This window comes from Mus musculus, chromosome 7, assembly GCF_000001635.26.
Source record: "Mus musculus strain C57BL/6J chromosome 7, GRCm38.p6 C57BL/6J".
Taxonomy (NCBI): Eukaryota; Metazoa; Chordata; class Mammalia; order Rodentia; family Muridae; genus Mus; species Mus musculus.
The window spans coordinates 69,604,170-69,627,314 of record NC_000073.6 but is presented as its reverse complement, the minus strand read 5'-3'; the positions used below and the strand labels follow the sequence as shown (position 1 = coordinate 69,627,314).

Here is a 23,145-nt window from a genome sequence, read left to right as displayed (position 1 = left end):
GGTCGTTTAGAGGAAGAATTTTCTGATCCACATTAAAGTATTATGAAAACATGAAAATCACCATTACATCCTCTTCTTCAAACAGCCTGGAAATTCTGTCTGGTACAAGGGTGTTTTTTTTTTGTTTGTTTGTTTTTTTTTGTTTTTGTTTTTTTTTTTTTTTTTTGAAATACAGAGAGTTAAATGGAATCTTCTTTAGAACTCAATTATCTTTGCTATCTACACATGTAATATTTGTAAACTACTTTATAAATCTTTCTGAGGGCAATAGGTACAATGCATTAGAGGGGGAGGGGGAGTGACTAGAAACCAAGGCACCTGTGATAGTGGTCTATGTGAGGAACAATGAGGATTGGTGTGAATGGAAGTCGGAGACTCCTGAAGATGGAGGAACAAGGCCAATTCACAGGGGCAGAGTCATTAACACCAGAAAATGATAATGGAGAACTGGAGTATGGTGAGTAATCCAAAGCAATATTTATCTCCACTTTGAAGATCATGGATGATAGATAGCATCATCATTGGACATGTGAGTGTCTGAAAGGAGATGGTGAGTATCTTTTATTCATTTGGAGTTATATGGAAATGTTTTAGTCTGGTTTCTTTTGGGACACAGTACTAATAAGAGCTACATCTTCCTTGAGAAGTAATGAGGCACTAGTTAGAAATGTAGCATCTCTTAGAGCCCAAAGTCCAGAGAAAGCACTCTAATGCCCAAGGTAACTAAATGTCAAGAGCTCAAGAGCATAGAAAATCAGCTCTTTGGACCTTCTATTCTTCTGTTAGGATTTCAACAGAATCAACAATGCCTGCCTACGTTGGTGACAGTGAATCTCCCCAACAGAATCTACCATCTCATTGGCAAATCTCTTCCAGAAATACTCTCATAGTCTCATCCAGAGATAATATAAATATATTACCAGTTACCCTAGCATCTGGGTAGCCTGTTCAAGTTGATGCATGCAAGAAACCCTCAAACTAGAACATGGGACACACCGTTTACAAATAGAGATTAGACTCATAACAGACAGGTGATAACTGAAATTCGATATTTTTCAGAGCATAGTGAGTTTTTGCATGATAATATGAATTCTATGAAAATGGAAATGCTAAATCTTTTCTTTATTGCTCTAAACAAAGTAGGAAAAAAACAGTGGACCCTGAGAAGTGACCAACAGAATTAACTAATTAATTAAATATAGACTGAAAACATTGTTTATGTGAAAATTTATTAGGAACCACAGTGTCACCAATCTATACACTATTTTCTACTGTTTCAATTTTTTATTGAGAATTTAAAAATATAATTAAATGAAGGTCCACATAAAGTCTTCATAGTTTACATTTAAGGCAATAAACCTTTGTGCTTCTGCTTCTTGTGCCATGGGGTCTCCACTTAATGATTGTAGCCCGTAAATCTCCATAATGCTACTTCCTCTACCCAAACTATAATTAATCTTATTTACTAATCTTTATAGTAAGATGGTTTCATTTCTCTAGGGTATAGAGTCATACTGGAGGGTCACTGTCAGTGGCGTTTCAGACACTGAATGCCGTGGTCATTGAATGTGCAACTCAACTGTACCTCTCACTGCTTGAGAGCCCATATAACAGGCTGGTGTCTTAATCCCTTTGCCTCTAATTATTAGTAACTAGTTTCTTTTCAGCTCTGTTTAGTGAAATTCAGAAAAAAATAAAATACTGTAAAGAGAAATGCTTCTGTCTAACTCTCATTTTACCCTTAGAGCATTGTAAAAAGAGCTCGCTCACTCTCTGCTTGGCAGACCTTTAATTAGCATATTTGTGTCACCTGTGGAAGGACTTTAGGCCAGAGAACACATAAAGGTCTAATTCACTGAAAAACACCATTCTTCCAATTATATGTGTTACAAAATCAGTTTACAGGTTTTGAATTTGATTGGAAATGTTTAGAAGCTACAACTTGAGAAACATGAAGCCCAGAGCTAGGGAGTAGATTAAACACATAATTTTAGCAGGAAATTTCTTGATTCTACCATTGGTATTAGAATTAAAAGCAGTGATGAATACTTATTCCTGGTAAATATACTAGAAATTACATAATATGGAAGAGGAATGGAATCAAATGATGGGAATTAAGTAATAATGATAGTGATGATATTATAAATATAATGATAATAAGTTAGACGTGTGTGTGCGTGTGTATGTGTGTGTTGAGAGGCAGGAAGTAGACCAACACATGATTACAACATTGTACTAATCCTGTTGTTGTCATAATGGGCAAAATTAAGAAAATAAGAAAGTATTGATCAATTTTCTTTTTTATTAGATATGTATTTTATTTACATTTGAAATGTTATCCCCTTTCCTGGTTTCCATTCTGAAACCCCCCTATCTCCTCCCCCCTCCCCCTGCTCACCAACCCACCCACTCCAGCTTCCTGGCCCTGGCATTCCCCTACACTGGGACTTAGAGCCTTCACAGGACCAAGGGCTTCTCCTCCCATCAATTTTCAACATGCATCCAGAATCTCGACCCAACGTCATCCCTCCATGGCCTTTATGCTCACAATCACTATTTCAAAGGGAAGCCCAGGAGAACTGTTTAAACATAGTGAGGTCACCCTTGCCTAATCCCTTGTGTTCATCAGCAGATGTCCAGAGGGAACTATGGAATGAGAACAACATAGTAATTTGTTGCATGCTTAGAAGTGCCCAGAAGAGAATTCAAAACAGACACGGACATGAGGATGATTGATCCAGTAATGTTTTCAGCTTGTGGAAAGGGAGCATTTTGGGGCATATGAGTTATATTATATAAATCAATGAGAGAGAGAGAGAGACAGAGAGAGAGAGAGAGACAGGGAGAGAGAGACAGAGACACAGAGAGAGAGACAGACAGAGAGAGACAGACAGAGAGAGAGAGCGCGCGCAAAGATCCTGGGGTAGAATTTTCTTTTCTCCAAAAGCCCATATGTTGGAATCCTAAAATCTAATATCATGTTCCTTAGAGATGAGGTACTGGGAGGTGATTTGAGCACACAAGTGTCCTTATGAGGAAAAACAGAGAGAATCATGTGCTGCCTCTTTGCTTTCTCTCACACAAAGAAGCAAAGAGAAGAACATTGTCAGTCATCTGTGAACAAGAAAAGGAAGAACTCTTCAGTTCCTCATTTGGATATAGATATGGATAGTACTCCAGCTTCCAGAGTCAAGAACTGCAAAAGAAAAGAAAAAAAAGAAAGAAAGAAAGAAAGAAAGAAAGAAAGAAAGGAAGAAAGAAAGAAAGAAAGAAAAAAAGATGCCTTGTGTCAGCCACCTCCTCTCTAGGAAGTCATTAGAGCAGCCTTAGATGACTAGTACATAGCCTTAGGACGTTACGGATTATTTTCCCCCTGTTTAGCCTCCAGAGTGCTAAGGGTGGAATAGTTCCAACAATGATACCCTCCCATCTTTGTACCTCTTTACAATCATCCTGTAACTTCCAAACATTATTGCTCTTGACTCATTCAGAGCTGTTTAAGTTCTTTGACTAAGCACCTTGTTCTGACAGGTTTTAAGGAATCTCTCCTTCATGTGATTGACTCTGGAAGTCAACTAGTTGTCTCTCCTGTACCCCATTTCTAGATCCTCTCACCTCTCTGAAAACACTCATCAGTATCAAGTCATCAGACTGAACATCCCAATACCTTCTTTTTCCCTCATTGCTGATAGGCTCCTGAGCCTATCTATAACTTGTTCCTTTAAGAATCAATGGAGTACTACTCAGCTATTAAAAAGAATGAATTTATGAAATTCCTAGCCAAATGGATGGACCTGGAGGGCATCATCTTGAGTGAGGTAACACATTCACAAAGGAACTCACACAATATGTACTCACTGATAAGTGGATATTAGCCCAAAACCTAGGATACCCAAGATATAAGATACAATTTCCTAAACACATGAAACTCAACAAAAATGAAGACTGAAGTGTGGACACTATGCCCCTCCTTAGAAGTGGGAACAAAACACCCTTGGAAGGAGTTACAGAGACAAAGTTTGGAGCTGAGATGAAAGGATGGACCATGTAGAGACTGCCTTACCCAGGGATCCACCCCATAATCAGCATCCAAACGCTGACACCATTGCATACACTAGCAAGATTTTATCGAAAGGACCCAGATGTAGCTGTCTCTTGTGAGACTATGCCGGGGCCTAGCAAACACAGAAGTGGATGCCCACAGTCAGCTAATGGATGGATCACAGGGCTCCCAATGGAGGAGCTAGAGAAAGTACCCAAGGAGCTAAAGGGATCTGCAACCCTATAGGTGGATCAACATTATGAACTAACCAGTACCCCTGAGCTCTTGACTCTAGCTGCATATGTATCAAAAGATGGCCTAGTCGGCCATCACTGGAAAGAGAGGCCCATTGGACACACAAACTTTATATGCCCCAGAACAGGGGAACGCCAGGGCCAAAAAGGGGGAGTGGGCGGGTAGGGGAGTGGGGGTGGGTGGGTATGGGGGACTTTTGGTATAGCATTGGAAATGTAAATGAGCTAAATACCTAATAAAAAATGGAAAGAAAGAAAAAAAAAAAGAATCTGTTCCTAGATCATGGGGAGTTTTCCTGATATTGTTGTCATCGTCCTTCATAACTCTGTTGCCCATGTAGATTGTCCTACGTGGATTCAATCCAACCATTCTATTGACGTCCATTTCTGCTATGAATATGATTCTCCACCTAAGTTCATATCCTCACTCTTCCCACAGCTCACACTGGTTTCATTAATACTAATTAGCCACCCCGTCTCATGTCTGAACAGTACTCTCTATGACTACCAATTTTTGATTTCCAATTAGTCCCATTTTCCAAACTGTATCTTCACTCAACCCTACTAAAAAGCTATCTTTTTCACTTTAAAAATTTCACTTCTGCATGGCTTCATTTTTTTCCAGACATACATTTTAATTCTATGAAGCATCATTGTGGTCATGTTATTATTCAATTGTCCTGAATCCATCTAATTAAAATTATAGTGTCAAAATATCTCTTAACCCTACATTTATTTGAATTTCACCAACTTACTTGTACATCTTTATCAAGTGCCGAAATGTTCACCCAAGCTATCTGGCAATACTATAACTATATGCCTTCTGTTCTGCTGATTTTTTCTATTCTATTCTTGGCCATTCTGAAACCAGTGCGCCACAAACTTCACTAGACATGTGAACCTCCTGGAGATCCTCTTTAAGTGTTGGGTTAGTTTACCGTCCTGTGATAGGAGAATGAACCTCTATATTCCAGAGTGATTCTTTGTACTGTTGTTGCAGATACCCATACCACACATTACAGCAAGATACTAGTCTTGGTTTCATGTTCCTTCTTTTGTACTATCTCCAGTTCCCAATTGCTACTTCTTTCACTGAAAAAACTAGAAGCAACAAAAATGTTCCAATACCAACCTATTTATGTGCTTGACAGCACTAGCAACCATAAATTCTAGTTCTTTACAAGTAGGGACCTGAGATACTGAGAATGTTTATCCTCTTTGTCTTTGAACTCTGTCCTTATAGGTAATAAAGCCCATTGTCCCAGAGTTCTTTCCTTAAGTTCATTTTTCTCTTTTAGTTCATTCATATTGACATGCAAGTACACTGGTACATATACAGTTTTAAAGTAATATTAATAATTATTATAAAACCAGACATGGGAGAATTTGAGCTATAATGCCTGCACTTGAGAGGCAGACACGGGAGAATCCGAAGTTCAAGACCAGTTGGAGATAAAAGGCAAGTTCAAATCAGTCTGGGCTGTATAATATCTTGTTTAAAAACAAAACAGCGTAAGTAACTAAGTAATAAATGAATAATATAAAGTTTGTGATAGTAAAATATCATAAACTAGCTCTAAAATGGAGGTCTACAGTTATAACCCATCGTTCTGGTCTCCTTTCATCAGAATACCTTGACAGCAGTCTCTGCTTCGCTTATGATGCTATACCTTCATTCTTTGCTAAACTCAGCCTGAACTCACACAGGTTTTTCTCAGTGAGATCAGTAGTAACCTCTCTATTGCTAAAAGTAGAATGAGATTCTCAGTCCTAACCCTTCTTTACTGAAAGGCATTATTTGACACAACTAAAGATTTCATCTTCTTCAAATAGCTGTCAAGTGAACTTGGCTTCCAAAGTATCAACACTTTCTTCTCTGTCATTTGTTTCCAATCTTTTCTCATCATCTTGATTTCTAAAGGCTAGGATTCATTCTGGCTAATAATTTGAACTTCCACATTTTTCTTTTTGTATTCATTCCTCATGGAATATAGATTCTCTACAGGAAAAATAGACTATTTTTATATTTTCAGCATATATATGTGTGTGTGTGTGTGTATATATACACATACTAGTATATGTGTATTTATATGTATACATAGCATATATAGTATACACACATGTGTATACTATACCTCCACAGTGCCAGTGATGGGATATATTTTCTTATTGACACATACAAATTCATTTTGTTTTAAACAGATTTATTAGAGAATTTGTATCATACTATTTAGAAAACTATATTCTTTTAAAAGTAAAACAAATTCACATACATACACATGCACATACGTACACTCAGTTATTAATATAAAATCAAACAATACAAAGTAATTATCCTTAGTAATTAGTTTTTGAGTTTCTTAGTTTATATCATTTTTTCTGTATCATTTTGATTCTTTGAGGGGAGGTAGTTATCTCTATGGATCCCTGGCTCTTCAAGAATTCGCTACGTAGACCAGGCTGACCTCAGAATCACAGAGCTTCACCTTGTCTCTGTCCCCTGAGTTAAAGGTGATGGCGCCATGTCCAGTTAGGTTAGGAAAGACTATATTTTGCTTACACTTCCATACCATTGTTCATATAAGGAATTAAAGACAGGAACTCAAACAAGACAAGAACCTGCAGGCAAGACTTGATGCAGAAGTCATAGAGGAGTGTTGCTTACTGGCTTTCTCAGTCTGCCTTTTTATAGATCCCAGGTCCACCAGGGAAGCAATGGAACTACCCCTAATGGGTTGGCCCCTCCCACATCAATCACTAAGAAAATGCACTCCAAGCTTTCCTGCAAGCACACCTTCTGGAGGAATTTTCTCAGTTGATGTTCCCTCCTCTCAAATACTACAGCTTGTGTCAAGATGACATAAAACTAGTCAGAATACCCCACAATTAAATTAGTGTTACATACTATGCCTCTCATAGTAGTTTCATTTAAATACACCTTCAGTATGATCTTGTCTTTTCTAGAATTTTCAAGAAATTTTCAGCAGAGATCCCAAAAGTTGCATTCTGTACTTACTATTTAAACTCATACTCTATCCAACTGAACCTAATGCAAATTTTGTATTAGAGGACCTGCTGCACTCAGAGCAGTTGGTAAGGACCTTCCTACCTCCCCCCCTACCCAGTCCTGGAGCTGCTTCTGGAAGCCTGGTGGACTCAGGACCCATCATCCACCAAAAGCCTGCCCTCCCAAATACCACTCCCCTTCCATCCAGTTCTTGCTCCTGGGGCAGACTTCTAGTTGGTTTGCTCCCATGAAGACACCATATCCCTATCCATCCTAGAACAAATAAATATTGAAGTAAAAACCATGTATTGGAACTGTATTTGATTTGTCTTGAAACTGTATTGTATCACTCTTTAACTATGCATGGGTAGAATCTGGGTTTCTGAGGTTGTTACTTATCCACTGAATAAGGGGTGTACATATGGCTGCTTCTTGCTGTGATGCCAGTCTACACGTCACTTTTAATTTGCAGAGAAAAGACTGTAATAGGTATCTGTGTCCTTATGTGTCCATGTATATGCATGGTCATGTTTTTGCAGGTACATGTGATGTGGTTGACATGCATGTCTGTGAATATCACTCTTGTGGCTAGAGGTCAGCCTGTTTCTCAGAAACTGTCTACCTTGACATTTGTTTTTATGGAGAACTCGTACGCAGAGTTATTCAATAGGCTAGGCCTGCTGGCCAGTGAGCTTCAGGGACCTGCCTCTACCTCTCTATAGATGAGATTTCAATTGCATGACACCAAACCTGGCTCCTTTAAGATGATTCTAGAGACTGAATTCAAGCTCTCATTCTGTCAAGGATGGTATCATGTTTCTGACTGAACTCTCTTCCCAGCCCTGCATTTATTTGTATCCTTTATTTTTTATGTACTTCAGAAATTTTAACTACTTGATTTTTCTACAGATGGTATATGATTCTGTAGTGTTCTCAATATTATTATTTTTTAGGTCTCACACATTTTCCTTCAATCAACTCTTTTCTAAATGATTAGATGTTGCCTTACTACTACATGTTGCTATAGTAAAATAACAGTCTCTGAAATTCATAAACAATAGAAAAATCTGACTTTTCTGGAGTTTGAGATGACCAAGATCACAGTACCAGAAAGCCTTGAGGTACCAGAGTAAGGGGAGGACTGTGAGTGTGTTTTGTGTGTGTGTGTGTGTGTGTGTGTGTGTGTGTGTGTGTGTGTGTGTGAGAGAGAGAGAGAGAGAGAGAGAGAGAGAGAGAGAGAGAGAGGCAGAGACAGAGAGACAGAGAGTGAGAGAGAGACATAGACAGAGAGTAAGAGAGACAGAGAGAGTGACAGAGAGACATAGAGAGACACAGAGACAGAGATAGACAGAGAGGTGTCATCAAATGGAGAGAAGGGAAGTATATAAAAGGAGCAGAGAGGCAAGAAAATAATGTTTATTGTGAGTTCATGAGGCAAAGAATATAGAAGGGCCAGGAAGCTCTCTGAAGCTTAATTTATAATTTTATTCACGAGTAGAACCATTATTATGTAACCATTCCCCTCCCTCAGACTACCATATTTGGAGAACCACAAACTTTCAAATGATGCCTTTTTACTTCATTACCTTCAATACCAGAGTGCATCTTTTCACTTTCTTTTTTTGTTTGTTTGTTTTGTTTTTTTAAATGAAGAGACTAAACATTCATTGGCGATTACATATTTATGAAAGAAATATAGCTTTTCCTCAAATGAAGTCCTTTCTCCATGTTTGACTACAACTTCTTTTTCTTGGTTGTCTACTATATTGGCAGCAACATTGGGTGAATTTTTGTAGCACCTTTAGCAAGGCTGTACTATAGAAAAAGCTAAAATTATAGTATTCCTGGGAAGAGAGAGGATATCTGCCTTGCCTCCTCATTCTGTCACTGTTCACCTATGAACTTTCGTATCTTCTTTTCCAGTCGGTGGCTGTATTCTTTCAGGTCTCACCTCTCCTCTTTGTTACCTGACATTCATTAAAACAGCCAGGAGGAGAAGCTGTACGTTACCTACTTTTTAGGGCTGAATTTTTGTTTCTTTCCATTGTAAAATTTTTACTCATTTTTTGGACAACAACCTACAATGTGTTTGTTCATATTCTCTTCCATCCTTTCTCATATCCATTTCTACCTTTCTACCTACCTAACTCTGGTTGTTCTTGAAAAGCTGAAAAACAAGAAAGGTGTTATTTCTTTTTGCTTTATTTTCTTTCTTATTTTGCCAGAAACAGTGAATAAACAAGTATAATATTTAGAGAATATCTATCAAGTAATACTTCTATATTCAGTGTTTTTCTAGTTTTTACCCCCATAAAATATCCTTTAAAAACACACATTTCTTCCTCTGGCCATTTTTTTTTGCCCAAAATTATATTTACCATCATAAGGACTATGGCATATTCCTGTGATCAAATTCACACGAATGAACTGGCTTATAGACTATCATGTGCTCTGTTAGGGTTTCTCCATGTTTAACTAAGCAAGAAACTAGTTGTTTTATTAAGAAGGGTTCTTATTTCTAGTGGAAAGTTAATTTGTTACCTAAGAATACATGTTTATAGTAGTCAAAGAAAGCAATTCTTTTTTTCCTGAGAATATTCGTATTTTAATACAAATGTTTAAGATAATCAATATTGTTCAACTCAAAGCATTAGGGCTCAGAGGTGGTATCTGGGGAGTGAGTAATAAGATTACTGAAGTTACCTCCCCGAGACTCTGAATGGTCTAGAAAGAGCAACAGAAACATCTGATCACAGGGATTGTTGTGAGAACCTGGATTTCTTTAAGAAAGAATTTTGAAGCCAGGCATGGTGGCACATGCCTTTAATCCCAGCACTTGGGAGGCAGAGACAGGTGAGTTTCTGAGTTCGAGGCCAGCCTGGTCTACAGAGTGAGTTCCAGAACAGCCAAGACTATACAGAGAAACCCTGTCTCAAAAATAATAATAATAATAAAAATAAAAATTGAAAACTACACGTGGAAAATGTTTGAGCCTTTTCCTTCACATCAAATGTTAGGATTTGTTAGATCCTAGAAGGGTTTAACTTTGCTGAGAGTTGCCAAGATGTCGGGGATGGCAAATACATTTTATGAATAATTACTGAAATCCATTCCAGAGCTGAGAAAGTACTCAAGTATAGAAAAAGTGGCCTCCTACCTACAAATGAGAGGAATGTTGCCTCAGAAAAGGAGGTGAGGGGTGGAAAGGGGATGTTGGGCATTTACTGCAGATGAGATAGGTGTGTGCTCAGTTCACGTAAGAGGCACTCAGGAAGCTCAAGTTACTAGGCAAGGGCAGTTTACATCCTGAATTGTCTTACCTGTCAATTCCCTTTCTAACTGGTACCAAAATACATAGTTCATCATGGATACCCAGATTCTACACATAAAACAGTTATTTTCATATAGTCTATACACATCACTCTAAGATGACAATATCTCTAATATGTTAACACTGTGAAAAATCATTGCCCGATTACACTGCTCAAAGGATAATGACACACTTTAAAAAACATAGATGCTTAGTATAAGTGAAAATAATTTAGCACATATTTTCAATCCATGAGTTTAATGGGGAGTCTGTGGAAGCAGATTCTTGTTGGGTTTTGAGATGCAAATTTTAATGTGATGATTTCATATAAAAAAGTTATCAATTACACGGTGTCTTAACTCAACATGAATGCAATCCTCATAGCAGGAGAAGGACATGTGGAAGGTAAAGACACATGGAAAAGCAGGTATGGGATCAAAGAGAAAGGGCCATCAATGGCCAATAATATTTTAATAAGAAACCACATTTTAATTTCAGATCTCCAGCCTCCAGAACTCTTAGAAAAGTAAATTTCTATTGTGTAATCCCCCAGTCTGTGCTAATCTGTTAAGACTAATCTAACTAGGAATTTCATAAATTCATTCTTTTTAATAGCTGAGTAGTACTCCATTGTGTAGATGTACCACATTTTCTGTATCCATTCCTCTATTGAGGGGCATCTGGGTTCTTTCCAGCTTCTGGCTATTATAAATAAGGCTGCTATGAACATAGTGGAGCATGTGTCCTTCTTACCAGTTGGGGCATCTTCTGGATATATGCCCAGGAGAGGTATGTTTGGAGCTGAGATGAAAGGATGGACCATGTAGAGACTGCCATATCCAGGGATCCACCCCATAATCAGCATCCAAACGCTGACACCATTGCATATACTAGCAAGATTTTATCGAAAGGACCTAGATGTAGCTGTCTCTTGCAAGACTATGCTGGGGCCTAGCAAACACAGAAGTGGATGCTCACAGTCAGCTAATGGATGGATCACAGGGCTCCCAATGGAGGAGCTAGAGAAAGTACCCAAGGAGCTAAAGGGATCTGCAACCCTATAGGTGGATCAACATTATGAACTAACCAGTACCCCGGAGCTCTTGACTCTAGCTGCATATGTATCAAAAGATGGCCTAGTCGGCCATCACTGGAAAGAGAGGCCCATTGGACACGCAAACTTTATATGCCCCAGTACAGGGGAACGCCAGGGCCAAAAAGGGGGAGTGGGTGGGTAGGGGAGTGGGGGTGGGTGGGTATGGGGGACTTTTGGTAATGCATTGGAAATGTAAATGAGATAAATACCTAATAAAAAATGGAAAAAATAATATCACCATGAAAAAAAAAATAGACTAATCTAACTGGCTATATAATATACTTTTAGGCTGAGAAATTGTATTTTGATTTTAAATTGTTAACTGATAGCTTTTCATCAATACAACACAAATGGCAATACAGGGGGACTCTGAATGCTATTTACCTCATCCCATCCTTGCATGGTATCTGACCATGCTGAAAGCAACGAGGTAAACTGAGTCACATTTCTGTTGCTTGCAGCAGTTATCCGGCCTCCTCTTGCTTACCTTTTTCAGTTGTACTTCTTAAGTAGTTAGCTCCAAGCTCTTCAGTTTTATGCTTTACTTTCTGCAAGACTATATTCTACTGTTTCTTTTCCCATAATTTCAAGTCACGTTACTGTGTGTTTTGTGTGTTTTGTTGGTTTGTGTTTCTTCCACAGCATCTTTATTTCCAGCCCAGGCTGACTGATGGTCTTCCTGTTTCATAGATTACAGACAGACATGTGCTATCATGCCTATCTCTAGTGCATGTGTTTCATCATGACTCTTAAAAATTACATTTTCTATAACCAAATTTGGGAAAATATATTATTGGTAGTTACAGAACATCTATAGAATTAGAAAAGCAGTTATTGCATCCAGCCTTCAGATCTGTAATGAAGTGAAGCAGCTGAGAGATAGGTTAGCCTGCTGCAATCATCAAGTGTGTCCCTCATAATAATGGCTTGATTTGAGAATAAGACATGTAATTAAAACTGTAGATTTTGAGATCTTGGTTTAATGTCACTTTAACAAATCTAGATTCAAATAGTCACAAAAGAATATTTTGAAAAAGATTGGTGTTTCTAAGTAACAACCCATTGAGAGATAATGGATAAATCACCAAAAAATTAAAGTATAAAATACTATCAAGAGAGAAAATAGCTTCTCATTGTAGTAGAAAGAAATTTAAAAACACAAGACTCTTAATAAGTAATAAATAGGCTAGTGACCTAAGAGATGGGAAATTTTTAAGCAATCAACTTTTAGAGCTGAATCCAATACTGTTGTAGCAAAAGTCACAGCAAGTGCTGTCTTGGCCTATGCTTGCTTTAAATTTGGCTTTGGAAAATGCAGAGTTATGAAGGAAATTACACGCATGAGAGAACATTTGTTCAAGTAAATGGAAATGGAGGCGAGTACAAGCTAAAGCCAACATTGGTCTTAACTAAAGACATGGGTCATTTCAGGAACCCTGATATTTGCTTCAGCAATGGACACACTTTTACAATAATGGTGCTATTTATTATACATTTCATCTGCAAGACAATATACAAAGGTATCCTCAGGAGAAAATGATGGCATTCAACTAGCTTCCTAGCCTACGCATGTTATCCACTGCCAAGGTAAAATCAATGTGTTTACAGATTCTGTGGATAAAGGCATGGATTGAAGCTTTTGTGGATAGATTCACAGTAAGTACTCAAAGTACCCAGTGCTTTCATTAACACTTTGGAAAAGCTTTCATTTGCTCCATTGCTTTGTTTGTGCTTGCTTTCCTAACAATAAAGAGTATAATTAAAAGGGAATGCTATGTGTTCTAAGTTATATTCCCTACATTCATGTCATGAGAGGTAATGTTGAGAAAACCCAGGAGAAATGTATTATCTTCCACATAGTGTCAGTCAAGGCAGCGGTAGCAGCAAAATTAGTCTTGGAAGAGAACAATCCATTGTATCTGTCAAGTTTCTGTATAATCTATAGTTACAGTCCAACAATCTTTCTTGTTTAAACTATCTTTATAAAGACATCTGTGTGGAGAATGGCCATGGCCCATGGAGAAGGACGAATTCTATTGCTATTCTATTAATTTATTGTATATACTATATATATAATATGTACTGTATTATATATATGTATATGTATCATTCTATCTTATATGTATATATTTATTATACATGTGTGTACTATACATGTATAATGTATACCATTACTACTCTACTATTTTATTTTCTATTTTATATAATATTCTATTATATATGTATATACATTATAGATGAATAGATATATTAATTCATAAATATTAGTTCATAAGTACTGCTATCCTACTACTATTCTATTGCTCTGAAGTAGAATATCTTTTTTTTTAAATCATTCCTCTAATGTAGTCCTAGGGTTTCGTGCTTCAGTTACAATCTCATCATGTGCAAGGGTCCCTGGGGAATCTGCAGAGACACTGAGAATGGACAGGAACATGAAATTGGCACTGCCTGCTGTGCTGTGAGTAATGTCTTCTGCATTAGCTCCATGAGTATCATGGTTTTTTCAAAATGAATAAAATTGATGCATGACTTTTAATTTGAAAAACACAGAGGAGTAAAAATCTCATGTCTTTGGTACTTCTTAATAAAGTTCTAACAGCAAAAGTTCTATAGAACTTTTGGAAAGTACTATAGGAGAATTGGTAAATAATAACACTGAACAACATAGGCAGAAGGTAGTCTACAAACTCTCTATTCTTTAAGTTACAAAGTAATTTAAATTCTAAAATAACGGGCCCAGTCTTACTGAAGGCACAATTATAACTTACCATGGTTTAGAATCTAATTCTCCTGTACATTCTGTCTCTTCCTTTTATTTTCATATTGTTTTTCTTCACTCTTGAGTTTGTTTATTGACAAACCCAAACTGAGTTTAATCTAGGAATTCAGCCATGAGAAGAGTCAGTTAGCAATTGTCCTGATTCTCTAGTTCAAAGAAAGAAGACAAAAGAAACTAACAACACAGCACTGATTGGAAATGAGAATCAATAGTACCGAGTTGACTTAATAGAAGTTGGACTGGAAAGAGAGAAAGATTTCATGGGAATACAGGAAAATATTAAATAAAATAAAATAAAATGTACCAATAAGAATAATAAAACAAATTAGAAGGCATATAGTTATTAAAATATAAGTTTCTTGCCTTATCTTTAATGTTTGAAAATTTACTGATATGTTTTTATAATGATGTTTTTATGTATTCCTTTTGAATGTCATATATCCACAGAGCATATTTCTACTATGTCTACTCCACTTTCTCTCCCTGAACATTCTCCTGAGTCTCTCTTATGGCACTTCCAAAATTCATCTAATCTTTATTCCTTTCAATTTTAAAATTATTTTATTTTTAAATTTAAATTATAATTTAATTATAATTTAACTATAACTAAATTATAATTAAATTTCTCCTTTCCTTTTTGATTCTCCAACCTCTCGCATCTATTCCCTTGCTTAATCGCAAATTTATGGACTCTGACCTCTTTTTTAAAGGTCTATCTATCTATCTATCTATGTATCATAAAATATCATGTTTATATAGTGGAGCATATATATAGATATATGTAAAATACATGTATATTATACAAACTCATATATCAATAATAATGGATATTATATATGTGTAAATATATGTATATATGCATTCACAATATATAATATAGTAGGTATAATATATAATATATAATTAATATATAAGATGTAATGTATAATATATGATATAAGATGTATAAAGTTTTATATATAGCATTTAGCATATAGCAAAAGCACATAACACATAGTATATAGTGGATATATAATATGTAGTATGTTTTATGTGATATGTAGTATGTAGTATATAATACACAATATATGGTGTATAATATGTACTATACAATATAACATGTACAACACATAATATTTAATATATAAAATGTAATGAACAATATATAATGTACAATGATAATATATAGTATATGTGATGGTTTGTATATTCTTGGACCAGGGAGTGAGTGGCACCATTTGGAGGAGTGGCCTTGTTGGAATAGGTGTGACCTGGTTGGAGTAGGTGTGTCACTGTGGGTGTGGGCTTAATACTTTCACCCTAGGTGCCTGGAAGTCAGTCTTCCACTAGCAGCTTTTGGATGAAGACGTAGAACTCTCAGCTCTGCCTACACCATTCCTGCCTGGATGCTGCCATGCTCCCAACTTGATTATAATGGACTGAACCTCTGAACCTGTAAGCCAGCCCCAATTCAATTTTGTTTTTTATAAGACTTGCCTTGGTCATGGTGTCTGTTCACAGCAGTAAAACCCTGTTAGACAGTATATTATGTACAATTTTAATGTATAAAATATAACATGTAACATGTCATGTGTCATCTGTCACATATCATATATCATGTATATACTAGAAGATATATAATAATCTATATAAAAATAAATAATGTACATACATCATATATATAACATGATCTGTATATTATAACAATATATATAACATATATATGCATATATACATGGATATATATATATTAACTCCTAAGTATGTAACTGCAATATGTTTACTTCATATATTTTATATATGTTTCAAAATATCTCAGAATATTTGTTCATATTTCTCTAAAATTCTGTTAATATTTTTATGATTTTCATACTAATCCAATAAATATTTGTGATAGATTAATATTAATTCATCATCCACAAATATTCATTCTTATATCATTATTCTTCTATGTCAGGAATTCATAATGACTTTGGCTTTAACATATATTTAATATGGATATAAAGCTTCTTTGTCCAAGGGATTATTTCTGTATGCTCTAATAAATATAAAATAGTAGTTTTAACTTTTAAAAAAATACTGGAAAATTTAAAACCTAAGTTTTAAAAGAACAGTAAATTATAAAACAGCAGTTATGAAGATCTTCCTACATAGTCCTCTCATTGGTCTATTTTCCTATTGCCTAAACTATATTTACCATTTGCTTTCTGTGGCCCCCCTCATTCATACAGATGACAGTCACCTCATACAATGGTGACATAATGTCTCACAAGTTTAAACCACCAAAGAACCTTTCAAGTTTATGAGAATACTGCTCCCAATACCATGGGACTTTAAAACATCTTGTCTTATTTCTAAACATCCAGCTGTTGGAAATGTGTAATGTATACAGAGAGGCAATACCAGAACTCACACTCCTACAGTGACATACTTCCTTCAATAAGGCCACACCTTCTAATAGTGCCATTCTCTGGGCCAAGCAGATTCAAACCACCACATTCCACTCCCTGGCACCCATAAGCTTGTTCAAACACATGAGTCTATGTGGGCCATGCCTAGGCATAGCATAATCCAAATACATTTAGTTAAACTTCAAAAGTCCCACAGTCTATCACAGACTCAACAATGTTTAAAAGTTCAAATCTCTTCTGAGATTCATCCAATCAATTAAATATAATCCCCTATAAACTGAAAATCAAAAGGCAGATCACATACCTCCAACATCACAGGATATACATTACCATTCTAAAATGATATCATTAGAAAATCCTGGACAAACACAAGATTAAAAACCAGCTGGGGAAGCTCCAAAATCTACATCTCTGTATCTGATGCCAAAGCACTCATCAGGTCTTCAAGTCCTTTTTGCTTTGATGACTGTCACACATTTCTTTCTTTTGGTCTGGTTCCACTCCCAGTAAGAAACTTTCCTCAGCTGGTGTCCTATAGCTCTGGAGTCTCTAACATCTTGGAGTATCCATGACAACTTTAACTTTATAGCTTCTTGTTCCAATGTTGGGATCCATACATGACCTTCTGGGCTCCTCCAAAGGGTTTTTGAGTCACATCTCTAGTTCTTTCCTCTAAAGCACTCCAGGTTCTGATTGACTCCACTCCACTGTTCCTGCTGTTCTTGGTGGTCATCCCATGGTACTGACATCCTGAATATGCTGGAGTCTTCTGCTGCAGCTAGGCTTCACCAATAGCCTCTCATAGGCTCTCTTCATGGTACCAAGCCTCACCTTCTTTGCATGATGCCTTCAGTCCTAACTGAGGCTGTACCTTAACCAATGGCCTTCTCTGGCCTCTCATACTGCCAAGCTTCAGCTGCTTTCTATGACCCCTTCATTTATTTAAAACCAATACCACTTGGGTGATTCTTACACATTATCAAGTCCAGCTATAGCATGAGACACAACCTTGGCTATTTCTAGAATAAATTTTCTTTGTGCTCTCAGAAAACACTTCTCAGAAAATTTCACCTCAATGATGCTAGTCTCTTCTTAATCACTGCTAATTTTTAGCTCCAGCTAAACAGCATCTATTGTCTGAGCATTCCCTTCTATTCTTGACTCTAAAGCCAGAGCCATATGGCCTAAGCTGCTGAGTTCTGCTGCTTTGGGGCTGGAACATGGTCCCCTTGTTCTACTACCATCTTTCTGTTTTTCAACTCCCTCTCTGCCTAAACTTCACAGTCCTAAAACTTGCTCTATGGATTGACATTGTACTCAGATATTTGCATGGCTCTGTTTCCAGAATGCTGAGATAAAAGACCTGTACTACCATGGTTGGACCTAAGCTTTCATGGCCACTGTTCCTCAAGATCTGAATCAACAGCCTGTATCTTAGCCTCAATATTTGGATCACAAGTGTGATTGTGCTTCTGGATTGTAGTTTATTCCTGATTAAAAGTCCAAACTATTCCTTGTTCAACTATAAACACTAACAATAAGCTTAGCTAGATTGGAACTTGCCATGAGACCAACACTTCATTAATCTCTCTATCTCCTTGAACACAGGATTCAGCTCTATTTCTGATAACCCTTTATTGTTACTTGGATTGTACATTTTGTATTTTCTATTTTTAAGCTTGCTGTGCTTAATCAGAATTTTCTTCATGAGGCTAAACTGGAAAACAAAGTTTCTGCTGGGCATTTTTTGAGACTTCCTTTGTCAATGCAATTAATATAAATCTCTTTACCTTAGCCTCAGATAAACTCTTCAGACAAGGGCAAAGGGTAGCCACATTCTTCATCAAAATACCACAAAACAGTCTCTTTGCCACATATTGAAATTCGTCTCCATTGAAAACTCTTGGGCCAGGTATGCAAAGTTCAAATCCTCCTCACTACCAATGTCTTCCATATTCTTGTAAGGATGGCCCATTAAGCCCCACTTAAGCATTTCCTTGCTTTCTATGACCAAGGCAAATCTTATAAAGGACAACACTTAATTGGGGTTTGCTTACAGGTTCAGAGGTCTAGTCCAATATCATCATCATGCTTCTAGAGACTGAGAAGTACATCACTTGACTCCTTGTTCTATCTTAACATCTTAGTAAGCGTTATACAGTGAGATAGAATGAGGAGACCTAGTTTACACATTCCTTAGAACCTATGTCTTCATCTGATTCTAAATACTTCTACCCAAAGGTCAGCTTTAAAAATAATTACTATACAAGCTTGCAAAACATCACTTTGGAGAGGACAGTTTTGTTATAGCCTTTGTTTCCTTAGGACAAAGCTACAGTATGCACATGTACTTATGATGGACTTGAAAGATTTGGGAGTCTGTCAAAGCCTTATCCCATAAACCAACTTCTCCAAGTACCCTGGAAATTCCTGCCAAGTAATGTTAGACTGCTGAAATGGGAAGCTCCCCTGGACTTTAGAGCACCAAGTCATCACCTTTTAGATGAAAGAACACATTGTAGAAAGGCTATTTTTAAACCACCTTTCTGCATTTTCACAGTTGATGCTCAGGCTGTCATATTTAATGGTGTCACAAAATGTAAAAAATCTTGTAACCTGCTAATTTATCTGAAATAACAATTATAACATGATTATTGCTTTCCCCATACTGTCGCCATTTGAACTGGACAACGTTTGTTTCTATTAAGATGGTGTAGTGGCTATTCCTGGTTGTCAACTTGACAATATTTGGAATGAACTACAATCCGGAATTGGAAGGCTCACCAGTGACCCTTATCTGGAGGCTTGGAGATCCTTATCTGGATCTTGATTTGAAGATCTTGAGCCATAGTGGCTATGGATTCCAGAAGATTGAATCTCCGAGTTTAAGGAACACACCTTTAATCTGGGCTACGCCTTTCATCTGGGATTAAAGGTGTGGTGGAACACACCTTTAATCTGGGCTACACCTTCTGCTGGAGACAATATAAGGACATTGGAAGAAGGGAGTCTAGCTCTTGCTCTTGCTCTTGCTCCTTCTCCTGCTTGCTGCGTGAGACTGAGTAACTGCTAGATCCTTGGACTTCCATTCACAGCTGCGACTGAACAATTGTTGGGAATTGGGCTGCCGACTGTAAGTCATCAATAAATTCCTTTACTATCTAGAGACTATCCATAAGTTCTGTGACTCTAGAGAACCCTGACTAATACAGATGGTGACACACAGGGCCAAGGGTATGATTATTATATTTAGCTATGGCAGTGAAGCAATGCTAGGCTTCCCAATCTGCTTGCGTCATACACTTCCAGTACTCTCAACATTCATTTGTTGTGAATGGCTTACTAGCATGTGAGTAGCTAAATCTAGAACCCTTATTTTCTTTGGTGAGTATATCAATTTCAAGTTCCTTCACCTGCCCTCAAGTGTATCTGTCAATATTCAATCCTTCTAGAGATAACTCACCAGGATCTGTCATAGACAAAGTGATCTCACCTCCCTAAATTAAGAGAATAAACTACCAGCTCTCTGCTCCTCCCTGTTCCAGAGACAGCCACATCGTCTTGTGCAGTGCCAGTCTCGTCCCATAGACAAAATTGTGAAGGTCGGTGTGAACAGATTTGGTCATATTGGGCGCCTGGTTACCAGGGCTGCCATCTGCTCTCCACTTGGCAAAGTGGAGATTGTTACCATCAACAACCTCTTCATTGACCTCAACTACATGGTCTACATGTTCCAGGATGATTCCACACATGAAAATTCAATGGCACAGTCAAGGCCGAGAATGGGAAGCTTGTCATCAACAGGAAGCCCATCACCATCCTACAGGAGTGAGATCCTGCTAACATCAAATGGGGTGATGCTGGTGCTGAGTACATTGTAGAGTCTACTGACATCTTCACCACCACAGAGAAGACCCGGGGCCCACTGAAGGGTCGGACAAAAATGGTCATCTGTATCCCTTCTGCCAATGCCCCCATGTTTGTGATGAGTATGAACCACAAGAAATATGACAACTCATTCAAGATTGTCAGCAATGCATCCTGTACCACCAACTGCTTAGACACCCTGGCCAAGGTCATCCAAGACAACTGTGGCATCATAGAAGGGCTCATGACCATGATACATGCCATCACTGCTACTCAGAAGATTGTGGATGGCCCCTCTAGAAAGCTGTGGTATGGTGTTTGTGGGGCTGCCAAGAACATTCCTGCATCCACTGGTGCTTCCAAGGCTGTGGGCAAGGTCATACCACAGCTGAATAGGAAGCTCACTGGCATGGCCTTCCATGTTCCTACCACCATTGTCTCTGTTGTGGATCTGACATGCTGCCTGGTGAAACCTGCCAAGTATGATAACATCAAGAGGGTGGTGAAGCAGGCATCTGAGGGCCCATTGAAGGGCATCCTGGGCTACACTGAGGACCAGGTTGTCTCCTGAAACTTCAACAGCAACTCCCACTCTTATACCCTTGATGCTGGAGCTGGCATTGCTCTCAATACAACTTTGTAAAGCTCATTTCCTGCTATGACAATGAACACAGCTACAGCTACAGGGGGTGAACCTCTTGGCTTACATGGCCTCCAAGGAGTAAGAAACCCTGGTCCACCCACCCCAGCAAGGACACGGAGAGCAAGGGAGAAGTTCTCTCTCTCTCTCTCTCTCTCTCTCTCTCTCTCTCTCTCTCTCTCTCTCCCTCCCTCTCCCTCTCCCTCCCTCCCTCCCTCTCTCTCTCTCTCTCTCTCTCACACACACATATACACACACACACACACACACACAGACACACAAGAGAGAGGGGGAGAGAGGGAGAGAGAGAGAGAGAGAGAGAGAGAGAGAGAGAGAATAAATTACCTAATGTTGAAGAAGAGCTATTTAGACTTTAAAAAAGAGTAAGAATTGGTCTTGAATACTCTCTCTCTTGTATAAGACAATTCCTTCTAAGTTTTTGCACACATTATGTACTCCCCACTAATACTTAAACCTGAGCCAACAGATGAGCTTACGATTAAGATATTCAAATCAGTTCAGTTTAGACAGATGTCCTTAGAGAATTATTTATAGTAATTTACCAACACAGTTACTTTGTCTAGTTGAAGACAATATGAGAAATGTCATTTGAACTATCCATGAAAACACATCAAGAACAAATAAATAAGAAACTCCAAATAAATTATCAGGAGATTTGTTCCTTTCTGTAAATTCATTTTCTCAGAAAGAGGTTACATAATGATTCAATTATAGTTCACAACATGGTTGGGTTATTTTAGCTCTCCTATGAGACCTACATTAGCATCCAGTTTACAATCTTACCTTTCTTACATATTTTTATGAAGGGAAGACAAACAGTGTCAGGGACAACAAGTAGAACCAATATTATTTGAAAATTAAAATCTTTGTACTTTAATTTTCACAAGATCCTCTTTAAAAAAAATAACCTAGACAAAAAGTGAATTTATAAAATTTGCATTCCAATCTTTTGTCCAAAAAGAGAACAATAAAGGTTGATAGAGAACTGGTTAATAAAATTTTAAAAACCAAGATTGTCACCGGTTTTTAAGTTAAGAACTATAAGTGATATAAAACGATAGTGTGCAAAAAGAGATGAAGAGAGCATTGCACATGATGAACTGTATAGTATGCCATCACTGTTCAGGAATTTGACGGGGATAACTATTAGGGGGATAATAGATAATTGTATCCTTAACTTCAACTATATATTATTAAATGATCACTGAATCTCCATGAGGAATGAGCTTCTTTAAGAAAACCTTTTTACGAGCTATGTATTTATTTATGTATTAAATATTTAGTTAGTTTATTTATTTGGGTGAGTGTCATACTATAATGCATATGTGGAAGTCAGGGGACCACTTGCAGTAGTTGGGTCTTTCATTCCATTGTGTGAGTTCTGGGCTTTGAACCTAAGTCTTCAGGTTTAGCAGCAAGCACCTTTACTTTCTGAAACTTCTCAATAGTCCAACTGTGAAACTGTAAACTAGTAGAACTTGGGAGAAAAATATAGTCGTAAGTACAGACATGACTTCTAGACACAACATCAAAGATAATGGACTTGAGAGACTGGGTTCATTACATTAAAACCTCCTACCCCATGGAAGACAGTGCCAGGGGAATGAGAAAAGAAATAACAGGCTGGAAGAAAATATTTGTGAAAGGTTTGGTAGATGAAAATCTTTTAGCTGACAAAATAAAGAACTCTTAAAAGCCGAGAGAAAAAAACCAAGAATTTTTACTTAAAAATAATT

General features: G+C 37.4%; 1 pseudogene; it reads left to right on the top strand.

Annotated features, from left to right (window-relative positions):
* Positions 1-345: 345 nt before the first annotated feature.
* Positions 346-21,473, top strand: Gm7627 (annotated as a pseudogene).
* The last annotated feature ends 1,672 nt before the right edge of the window (positions 21,474-23,145 follow it).